This window comes from Sceloporus occidentalis, unplaced genomic scaffold (assembly GCF_023333645.1).
Source record: "Sceloporus occidentalis isolate IW3139 unplaced genomic scaffold, rSceOcc1.0.p SCAF_1, whole genome shotgun sequence".
Lineage (NCBI taxonomy): Eukaryota > Metazoa > Chordata > Lepidosauria > Squamata > Phrynosomatidae > Sceloporus > Sceloporus occidentalis.
In genome coordinates this window covers 202483533-202495795 of record NW_028316981.1, presented here as the reverse complement: position 1 = coordinate 202495795, position 12263 = coordinate 202483533, and positions in this window count along the sequence as shown.

The window sequence follows — 12263 nt, the reverse complement described above, 5'->3', positions numbered from 1 at the left end:
AACTGGGAGACCGTTCCGTCTTCTTCCCCTCTGCCTGAGTGTTGTGTTTATGTTTAATACTTTTATTCTCCCTCCTTCCTCTGATCTTCCCTCCCAAACATTCACCCATTCGCTCATGTGGAGATCTCACTCACTCACTCTCCAGTCCCCCATACGTACATTGCAGATCGCTTCATGAGTGAGCGAACCAGTGAATGCTCGAAGAAGTGGTGAGATCAGAGGAGGGGGAAAGAGTAAAAGCAGTAAACATGAACACAACACTTAGGCAAGGAGGAAGAAGAGGGAGGGAGTGCCCCGATCGAGCCCCTCACCGCTGATCTCAAGGCTGTATATATATACTGCACTAAGAAAGCATGGCCACACCAGGTTTCTGGACCCAACCAGTCTCCCCCACCAAGAACTCCATCTGCCCCTGGCCCTACACTGATGTCACTATGGAGCACAGTCCACACACAGTATAAAGTTTTTCAGTGTTTTTACATTTACATTTATTTTGAAGGGAAGAAAGCCAGACTTATTCCTGTTTTTTCAATCTAAGATCAGCTTCAGAAGACCTGTTCTGCATCTTATTACTGGTTACTGTTTTGTTGTTTGATATTTTAACAATCTAATATAAAGAAGAAAGAGGGGAAAAATCACTGTGGGCCACCTTCTGAAATGTATACTCTACATTGAAGAGCAGACTTTTGCTACATCACTGGTATAACCCACTGGTATATACCACTGTATAATGAGAGTAAGGATATTAGTTAGGTAAGCCATATTTTCATCCTATGCATCATTACTCAGAAGTAAGCCACAGTGCATTGAATATTATTTATTTCCAACTAAGTATGTACAGGATTATCTCTGTTAGAATAGGTAGGGACAACGTGGATAGCAGTCATGGACTTTGAATTTCCATAGGTATTAATATTAGGATAACCACCCTTTAGCTTGGTGACTGATATGCAGTATCAGTCACATTACTTACATTCATTGTGTGAGTAAAACAAAATCCATCACATTGTACCCGTCACATTGCAATGCTATAATTGCAGGCTTTGAGTTATTTTCCTAATTAAATACAGAAGCAACCTTCCCTGTAGGGCAACATCACAACAAAGAAAGATGAGGCTAATGTTGAAGCAGTTGTTATGACAGAGGGTAGATGGGTGCATTCAGTTTATTAAAGCGTCAAGTAGATAATCTGCGATTTGTTATATGTGGGAAGTACACTGGCATCCATTGGGATTTAATTTCACTGTGTGTGCTATCCTTAGCATTCCACCTATGATGAACAGAGCTTCCTCATGACTGGGAATTTATAATAGAAGATGATGCCAATTACCTTCCTAGTAGTATCTTCACACTATAAGGCAAATCATGGGAAGAGAATTCTTTCCTGAAACCAATGGTTGGAGCCTGAATCTGAGGTAGTTCAGAATGGATCCCATTCTGGACGAAAGGTGGAGTTTAAATCCAACAAACAAACAAACAAACATTATGTGGATCCTTTCTTCATTCAGTAACCGGTGCCCATTCTTGCATGCTTGAGATGGAAGGGTGATGTGACCCACTGCAACTACTTTGTCTAAACTTTTTAGAATGTAGGCACTGGTTATATTCTTGTAAAGAGCTCATGAGGTGTTAAGTCTGTTTTTGGAATACATTTCTAATTGATTGAAAAGTCGATTTCCTAGCATTCATAAACTGGTCTTACTCAAAAGAAGAACTAAATGTAAAAATATTTCCTTAAAAGATTTATTGCTCATTAATAAGACTTTGTGCTATATAGAAGCTTGTAGAGAAATCAGACAAGACCAGCCATGTAGTATTAACAGTTTAATTGATCCTGATCAACTGAACTGACACTTGGCCAATTTAATTGACAACGAACTAGGCAAGTCCATTCCTTCTATAGACAGAGACAAACAAGTAATAAATGCAGGCTAATTGATTAATCATAGCATGGCTGGTTAACCATCTGTGCCTGACCTTTGGGTTTGTGTACTTAGTAATAGTTAACTTTATAGTTTCCTGAGAGGAACAGTAAGATTTCACTTTTATGTCTAACTAGAAGGAGATTCTTTCTTTTGACCTGACAGACAAGAGGCTCCACATGTCTTCATGGGTGCACAAACAAGGTCTTTCAGCACGTAGGAAGGATCTCTCGGCACGTACGGGAAAAATTTCCTTATAGAAGCTCCCAGCCTTGTTGGAGCTGTTGTTGTTAAGTGTCTTTGGGTCAACCTCAACTCATGGTGACCCTATGAATGAGACGTCTCCAAGAGCTCCTGTGTTCAACCATTCTGCTCATGTCCTGTCGGCTCATGTTCACAACCACTTTGATTGCGCTGAACCATCTGGCATGCAGTCTTCCTCTCTTTCTACTGCCTTCCATTCTTCTCAGCATTATCATCTTTTCTTATGAGTCAGGCATTCTCATGGTGTGATCAAAGTAAAATCACCTCAGTTTAGCTATCTTGGTTTCCAGGGCAAGTTCAGGCTTGATATATTTTTGGCCATTCATGGTATCCTCAGCACTTTTCAAATGAGCTGATCCCCCCCCCCCCCATCAGCTTTCTTCACTGTCCAGCTTTCACATCCATACGTGGTAATGGGGAATTGCAACTACTGATCCACAGTATGTAAGTTTGAAACTTAACAGTCAAGGGTATATGAGAATAAGGACATAAACAAAAGGCTTTTTGCATCAAATCCAAAGTCCATCTGCTGAAGCATTTTCTTTCTGGCAGTGGTCATTCAAGCTTCCCAACGACATATGAAGATATGATTTATATAGAAAATGGATGTGATAATCAATGCTGCCTTGCCTCTGAATATGGAGGGTCCATATAAGCCAGTGATGGTGACTCTTTTACAGACCGAGTGCCTAAACTGCAACCCAGACCCCACTTATTTATTGCAAAGTGCCACATCCCTCTGGCTTTCTAGTAAGAAACTCTGGCATATTCTGTGCTGGGGTGACAGCATGTGTGCCCACAGAGAGGGCTCTGAGTGCCACCTCTGGTACGCGTGCCATAGGTTCGCCATGACTGATATAAGCTATCACATATTGATGGAATGAATGCAGTTAGTCATTTTTTAAAAAAAGAAAAGAAAAGAGCCACTTTGATTTATTTAAGCATTTTAACCCTGCTTCTAAATTAAGAAAGGAGTTCAATAGCAATCTACAATGAAAGATGAAATTACAATGTTTCAGATCCAACTTTTTCTTTCTGCGAACTGAAGAAGAGAAGCTGTGCTTATGAAAGATCCAAATCATTAATGATTCACCATTAATGTATCATTCTCCAATAGGGTCAGTTAGAAGGGCAATGAAATCTTATGGTCATGAATTGCTTTATTTAAGTCAAGATTGTAGACCAAAACTGGATTTTTAAAAAGTCAGCAAGGAAATATGTTTTCCCATGTGTGCTGTAGGGGTGATACCTTCTCCTTACTCCAGGGTTGGGATCCATGTAGCCCTGTAGATGTTGTAGTGCACCTCCCAACATTCCTCACCTTTGGTTATGCTGTTTTAGGCTGCTGGGAAGTGCAACCCAATAACTTCTGGAGGGGGATATAATTCTAAGGCCTTGCCCTTATTTCATCATTTGAAGCTATAGTAGAACTGAGATTAAATTCTGTTTATAGCCCTGCAATACTGTATGTCACCCCTCCATATCAACAGATTATCTATCCATGAATTCAAACACCCAAGACTTGAAAATATTAAAAAATATATATTCCCAAAAGCAAACCTCGATTTTGCCATTTTATATAAAGGACACCATTTCATTATCCTTTATATTGAATGGGACTTGAGCATCCCCAGATTTTGGTATCCCTGGGGGGTCCTGAAACCAAACCCCAGCAGATACCAAAGGCCCACTGTATAGGAAAGCAGGCAGTGGGTGCTCTTACTTAGATATGCACAAAGGGCAGTCACAGAAGAGGAAAAAAAGATTATCAAGAACTTGTGCGTTCTTATTGTTTAAATGGCAAACTATTTTTTTAAAAAAAGAAGCAAATAAATTCACAGCTTTTCTATGAAAAGATACCATTATATAGCACTTTTGGAATGTTCATTGTGCTTTATGCATATTATCTCAGTAATCAGTAATAATTCTGATAACTATATACTGGTACATTAAGTCAGATGGCATTGTTCTCATATTGCAATTATTGGAAGTGATGGATAGGGCAGGCGCTAAACAATAATGGCTAGTTCCAGGCCACTCATGGTGGAGGCAGGTCTTCAACCAGAGACTTCCCAGTTCCCAGGTCCATTTCTAAGCTTATATAGTACAGTATGTTAGCCTTTGTACACAGCTACAAAATGGCTGGGAAATCTAACATTCCATTATAGTGAAAGAAACAGCTAAACCCTACACATTTCTACTAAAAAATGGTTCCTGCTGATTCAGTGCCATTTACTCCCAGGTGAGTGCACCCAGGATTGCAATCAAAATGTTTTAAAGTTTTGAACAGTCCTTTCAGATTATGTGAAGTCGAAGGCTTTCATGGCCGGCATCTATAGTTTTTTGTGGGGTTTTCGAGCTATGTGGCCATGTTCTAGAAGAGTTTCTTCCTGACATTTTGCCAACATCTGTGATTTGCATCTTTCTCTGAAGATGCCAGCCACAGATGTTGGCAAAACGTCAGGAATAAATTCTTCTAGAACATGGCCACATAGCCTGAAAAACCCACAAAAAACTACTTTCAGATTATGTTGTGTCATTTGACTCAGTAAAAATCTCCCTTCTTCTCCCTCTGCCCAGGCAACATGAGAAGGGATGGATTTGCTATCAGAATGAGAAGGAAGGCCATGGACATTGCTTTGAACTCTTTGGAAGAAAGGCAAGATGAAGATGATCATGATCATGAACATGATGATATAGTGTAGTAATGGTAATAGTAATAACGACAACAATAATAATATGTAACCAAAGAGAGGTTGATATTCTTTCCTTTTCTTCCTTTCCCTCCTCTCCTCTCTGTACAAGATCCACTGAGCAAACCTTCTCTCCCATATTAGATATTCCTGGCTGGAATATCTCTCTGTTGCAGGCTGGTGGATAAATAATGATCTGGAGGAGGTGACACAGTGGAGGTGCTTTTGGCAACCTTCCAATGTAAATTATATGGAAATGAGGCTTCTGCGAGGCCAAAGGCCCCATTCAAATTGGGTAGTGGGGGGATTTAGTTAACATAACACTTGTGCTAAATGAAGCAGTTGACACGGCATTCAGAGGGGAAGGGCTGGCTGCTTTAATTTACCATGAGAAAGGGACCAACCTCCAATTTAGTCTTGCAGGAGAAGGAACCCGCAGTCACAAGAATGTGTGGTGCATTTTTCCAAGACACTGAAATTTTAAGTGTTGACATTCTAGGCAGTCATAAAATTAAATAAGATTGGTTAAACCTTCTAATATTTAATACCTTTAAATCATCTAGGTAGGAAAATTGGATTTTCAGGTTTCCTTCCTTCCTTCCTTCCTTCCTTCTTTTTTTTTTAAAATTCTGTGGCAGTCAAACAGTCACTGAGGTCCCAGTTCAAAATAAACAAACTAGACAGAAGTATCCACAGGAACTATAAAGGTTTGTTTTTCCCCTTGGAAGTAGGAACTAACTTAATATTCCATGTCCTTTTTTCATGCATTATGACACTTCTTTCTTTTGCAGTTGCTCCAGAGAGGCATTTCCCCCCCATTATTTTTAACTGAAAAGAAAAAAAAATGGTAAAGAAAGAGTTGCAAGAGGAAGATCCTTTTAAAAAGCTTGAAATGTCTTGGACCATTTCCCAGAACACAAACTAAATCTCTGACCCTTTGTTGTTGGTCCATGTGTGCAATGGCATAAAATGCCTGAGCCCATTGTGACAGCCCTTATAGTCACAAATGTAAGGCAAGTCCAAACATGCTGTTTTGATGTATCCCAAAGAACAGCAGAACACAATATGATATTAAAATTATTAGGCTTGGCTTGCATTCATAGTGTGAGTCAGCATGATGTAACGGTTTAAACTAGGGTTCAAATCCATGCTTGGTTGTGGAAACCCACTGGGTGATCTTGGGCAAGTTACATTCTTTCAGCTTCAGTTGAAGGCAAGGGCAATCCCCCTCTGAACAAATCTGGCCAAGAAAACCCAGCATTAGAGTCAGAAATGACTTGAAGGCACACAAAAGCAACAACAACAACATACATTCATCATACTGTGAGCATTTTGGGCTTTGGTTAGGGAGAACTGGGTTCACATCTCCATTTGGTCATGAAGTTCATTTTCTGAACATGGGCCTGTCACTATCAGAGCCAAGCTTACCCAACAAAGGGATCATGCCTATGCCTTTCCTGCTGAATTACAACACTGTCAAATACCTCCCCTGGAAATGTTGTCCATTCCTGCTGTGGAAATACTATTGGAGCTGCTGTCCCTCACTTCTTCTCCAGTGCACAACTGCCATTGACTTATCTCACCTCATTCTTCATACCTAATTCAAGACATCCTTTAATCTCATGCTTACTTCTCTTTTGAAGCTCATAGGATTCACCTATGTACTGAAAGACACATTTCTTAAATGCAGTCAGCCTGTCTTCCTTTTCCCCCACTGAGATACACTCAGTATTTATAATCCCATTTCAACTAGGTAATGTGTGCGGGAGCAACCAAACTCAGAAGATGTGTCCCACTAAAGAAAATTTATGGAAGTTAAGGTTACAGGGAGAAAGAGGATGTATACAATAGATCAGGAAAATAAATCCTAAACTAGTAATATTGGTCTACTTAAATTCTGTCCTGAGTAAAGTGGGAGAGCAGTTAGTCTTAGGGACTGTATGGATAGGCCAGAAGGCATGTGATCTTCCCAGCCTCCCAGCCTCATGCCATCCTGTTTGGCTGATGCAGGCCAATAACCACTAGTTGGGATCAGCCAGACCGGATGATGATCTGGTGGTACTGGTCCAGTCATGGCTCAAAGGGACCTTTGCTCAGATCAAAAAGATGTATTGTTTGCCACGTATTGTTTCTAGGAAACAGCCAACAGAACAGATGGCCCCCGGATGCCCCCTCTTACTTGCCTCTGCCATCACTCTTCCTCTTCCCTTAGCCAGTAGGCAGACACAGTGACTAACAAAGCCAATGAGCTTAAGCCATAAGTGGCCCACGTGCAGCACTGTGGCCATAAATGATGAGCCAGTGGCAGCATGCAGTTGATGTGTCTATACCAAAAGATCTAGTAGTGTCTGCATCCCTGCCTGCTTTTGCAAGACAGTGAAAGATGCCTCCCGTGGGCTGCCCTGCTATCTGCTCCCCAGACTAGAAGCCAGTTCACAGAAGAGCACTGATGTTGAGTCAATACTGTCTTAGAGTTCATTTGTGCTACACCTATATAGCACTTTGATATCACTTTAACTGCCAGCCGCTATCCCCCCCCCCCCCTTTTAAAGGTGGGATCCAAACAAGGATCTTCCAACGTACATCTAGTTTTGGCCTTCTCATTTGAAGTTCATTGAATGGATTGATAATAATGAGAAACAGGATTGTGTGATGGAGCAATAAATGTGCATATGTATGAAGTCCATGAACTTCATCGTGTTTTCTTAAGCAAGGAATGCTCAGAGGTGGTTTTGCCCATTCCTTCCTCTGAAATATAGCCTACAGTATCTGGTCTCCCTTTGAAGTGCTAGCCAGGTCTGAACCTGCTTAGCTTCCAAGATCAGATGGGATCTGGCACTTTTGGGCTATTTAGGACAAATGACTGAGGAATACAGAATAGGATTATACAAATGGGACCTGCAATAAAACGTTGTAGTGAATCCCTACCTTCTTGGTAGAGTGCCTGTTTTCAGTACCCCTGTTGGCCACTCATACCCACTTTCCAGGATACTGTGAGCCAATTAAAAACTCCAAACAGGTCATTCCATCCATCTCCCCATTTTTCTTTTCTAGTGATTATTCTAGTGGACACACTCCATAGTTGTTGTGCATATTTAATTCTCATTTAGCTGTTTAAAATTTTAAAAACATATTGTTGTTTTAGTGTGCCTTCTGACTTATTTCTGACTTATGACAACCCGAAGACAATCATATGATGGGGTTGCCTTTGCAAGTTTCTTCAGAGGGGTTTGCCATTGCCATCCTCAGTGTGATGGCTGAGCTGGAATTTGAACTCTAGTCTGTAGTGTCATAGTCCAATGCTCAAATCACTACACCAGACTGTCTCTCATAGTAGCACTTTAATAAGATAACTTGCTCATTTGTGTTTTAACTTTTTTATTGCCAGGTTTTTAGCTTTTTCTTATTTTAGGATTTTTTAAAGTTTATTATATAAAAGACAAAATATAACAATAACGTAAAACAAACGGATACATATACATGTACATTTTAACAAAAATAATATTAATAAAAAAATCAAAAAAAGGATGGAAGCAGAGGCAAATTAAAAGTACAGCAACATTTTTCTTTATTGGTAAAAAAGAGGAAAGAAAAGGGAAAAATAAAATAAAAGCATGGTTGTAAACATCATTTCATGGAATGTAAAAAGTATAAATTCTAAACATAAACACAGCATTATTTTCCGTCAATTAGAAAAATTGAAGGGTGACATAATTTGTATTCAAGAAACAAAAATCAGGGACAAAGAAACAAAATACGTGAGAAATCCAAAATTTGGACATTGTTACACATCAGCAGCAGAAAAGAAAAAGAAAGGCATAACAATATATGCAAACAAAAAATATGAGTCTAAAGAAATTTTCAATAATAATAATAATAATAATAATTTGTTTTATTTATATACCGCTATTCCAAAGATCATAGCGGTGAACAGCAAGTAAGCTAATTAGCAAGTAAGCTAATTTGCCCCCAACAGTCTGGGCACTCATTTTAGAGACCTCGGAAGGATGCAAGCCTGAGTCGAGCTTGGGCCCTTTTGCTGGTCTTGAACTCGCAACCTTGTGGTTTTGAGTGAATGGCTGCAGTACAGGCATTTAACCACTGCGCCACCAGTACAAAGAAGGTACATATATTGTGGTAGAGGTGAAGTTAAAGAGCATAACAACATTGGCAGTGGGAGTCTAGGCGCCACATGAGAATAAATATTTCACACAGTTACATAATGAAATTAAGAACACAAACTATGACAACATATTATTGCTTGGTGATTTTAATGCTGTAATTCAACCTGAATTGAATAGAGCTTCAAACTTGGGGGGAAAATATTAGGAAAAATCAAGGCAAACTTCTCAAATTCTATTTCAAATTACTGGATGAATACTCTATGTCAGATGTCTGGAGGCACAAATACCACCAAGCTAGAGGTTATACTTTTTCCCCCAGAGGTACATGATTTGTTTTCAAGAATTGATCTGTTCATAGCAACTAAATAATTACTACCGCTAATATAATCTATGGATATCTTACATTACAGAATTACATCATAATGGAAAGAGAATCACAGATCAAAAGATATCAAAAATCTATTTAGGGAATACTTTGAGAATTTATATAGAAACAAGACTATATTATATTTTAAAATATTAAAAGAGAGAAACTTGGAACAGCAAATAATTGAACACGTCATGGTTGAATGGGCACAAGATCTTGGGAAACCCTATGCTTCGACCATTGGGAAAAGGCATGGAAAGCTACAAACAAATTTGCATTATGCCAAAACTACAAAGAAAATTTCATCAAGATGATGTATCAATGATATTTATCTCCTTCTAAGCTTAATGCCATATACAAAACAGGGAACATCCAATGTTGGAAGTGCTGTAAACGAGAAAACACTTTCTTCCACATTTGGTGGAAGTGCCAAGAAGCACAGAAATACTGGAAAAACATCCATAATTTGATGATGGAAATATTACAGATATAATTCCCAATTAACGCTCTATTATTTCTGCTAAACATAACATGTATTAGATGATACAAAATGAAAAGAAATACTCACATATCATACTTTACAGGGTATCAACAACAAGAATTTTATATGCCAAATACTGGAAAAAAAATTACAACTGAAGAATGGTTAATAAAGTTAAGAGATGCCATGAATATGGATATCCTAACTGTGGCTATGAGAGACAATTCAAGAGCAAATATAGAGGAAGACTGGAAATGTCTTAAGATCTATGGAGAGAAAATAGGATTAAATATGGTTTAATAAAGTATGTAGACATTAAAATTCATGCTTTTTCTATCAAACTTTAACTGGTTGAATTATGAAGCAAATAAATTTTCTTTTAAAGACAGGTTTAACAGAACAGGCTAAAATAACAGATAGCAATTGACATTGTATTATATTATTAACCGTGTATTATAAATTACGCAAGTGATACTTTTTTAAAGAAAAATCCAACTGTTTTTGTTAACAAAAGTGAACACAATTGTTTAGGAAGTTAATTTATAGATGGTAAACTATAAACCTTTGAGATTATAAAAGCTGTGTTAATGTTATGTGTAATATGTGATATGTTGTATGTTAGTTCAGCTGTTAGCATCAATGTAAGTTAATGCTATTTTGGCATTTTTATAAGCTACCTTGGTCCTTGCCAAAAGAAAAGTGGGATAGTTGTTGTTGTTGTTGTTGTTGGAAGCACACCTAAGAACCTCTCAGGTTTTACTTTTCACTTCTTCAAAGCTTATTGGTGAGGGTGGTATTTCGATGTTACAAACTATTTGTACTCTTACAAATTAAACATCTATACATAAGTCAGGATCAATCTTATTCAAGTTCTTCCTTTCCTGTCATTAAGTTCTCTATCTGATTGCAAGCTTTTTCATTTGGTTTTTCTGCAGTGAAATTTGCAAATATTGATGTACACATTTTCCAAAAGATATCTGTATTTCCTGCATGTTCTTTAAATGTAATTTTTTTTCCAAAAGCATTTTTCTTGCTGTGTGAGTTGTACTAAAAGTTTGGAAATGCACAGATTTCTGGCCACAAATTAAGTTTGTTCTCCAAAGCATCTGGCACTGCATTTTAATACTGTTTTATAATTTTATATTTGATATATGTATTAGTTGTTTTTACAGTTTGTATTTTAACGGAATAACTTGCTTAATTTTGTATAGTTTGTATTTTATGACTTTTAGATTGTATGCCATTGGCAGGTATCTGCTGTTTTGATGATACCTGTAAAGTGCCATGCAAATTTATGGTGCTATATAAATAAACATTAATAATAAGAAGAATAAGTTCAGTTCAACATGTGGTTCCAGAGGATGTAAATTAACTAGTCTCATATTAAAATGAGAATCCATCTAATTTCTCAGCCATCCTTAATAAAGTCAGGCTGGTTCACAATACAACATTCTTCCATGATATTAAGCCCTAATCAGGTGTCCTGAAAGTGTATCTGGGAAGAGACTGTGTAGGACCATGCACACTAGCCCCATTACTTCACGTTGAATGGGAATATCTGGAGGGAAGATGTAAGTTTGTTGTTTTTAACTTCAAGTTGACCTCGATTCTTGGTGACCCTATGAATGAGACATCTCCAAGCCTCCTTATCCTGAACTGCTCTGCTCAGGTCCTGCAGATTTAGGCCCATGATCGAGTCTAACCAACTCGCATGTGGTCTTCCTCTCTTTCTATTGCCTTCCACTTTTCCCAGCATTATCATCTTTTCTAGTGATGTGATCAAAGTATGACAATCTCAGTTAAGTCATCCTGGTTACCAAGGAGAGTTCAGGCATGATATGTTGATTTGCTTGACCGACTTGTTTGTCTTGTTGACTATCCTCAGCACTCCTTTCCAGCACCACATCTCAAATGAGTTGATTTTCTTTCTAGCAGCTTTCTTCACTGTCCAGCTCCTACATCCATGCATGGTAATTGGAAATACAATGCCTTGAATGTTCCTAACTTTAGTGTTCAGTGTTACATCTTTGCACTTTAGGATCTTGTCAAGTTCTTTCCTTGCTGCCTTTCCAATTCCTAATCTTCTGATTTCTTTACTGCAGTCTCTGTTCTGATGAATTTTTTGATCCAATGTATGGGACTCTTTCACTATTTCAAGTTTCTTGTCATTTAGGATGAATTCATGTAGATCTTCCATTGTCATTATTTTTTATTTTTCCAATGTTCAACATTAAATCTACCTTAGTACTTTCTTCTTTGACTTTCTAAGTTCAGCTAGAGGTACTGTAATTACAGCCTGCTATTTGGAACCTTTTCCAGGGGCCCATTCACACTATACAATTGTAGTGCTTTCATTCCATTTTAGCTGCCAAGGCCCCATCTTATGTAGTAGTTTTGCACTAGAGAACTCTG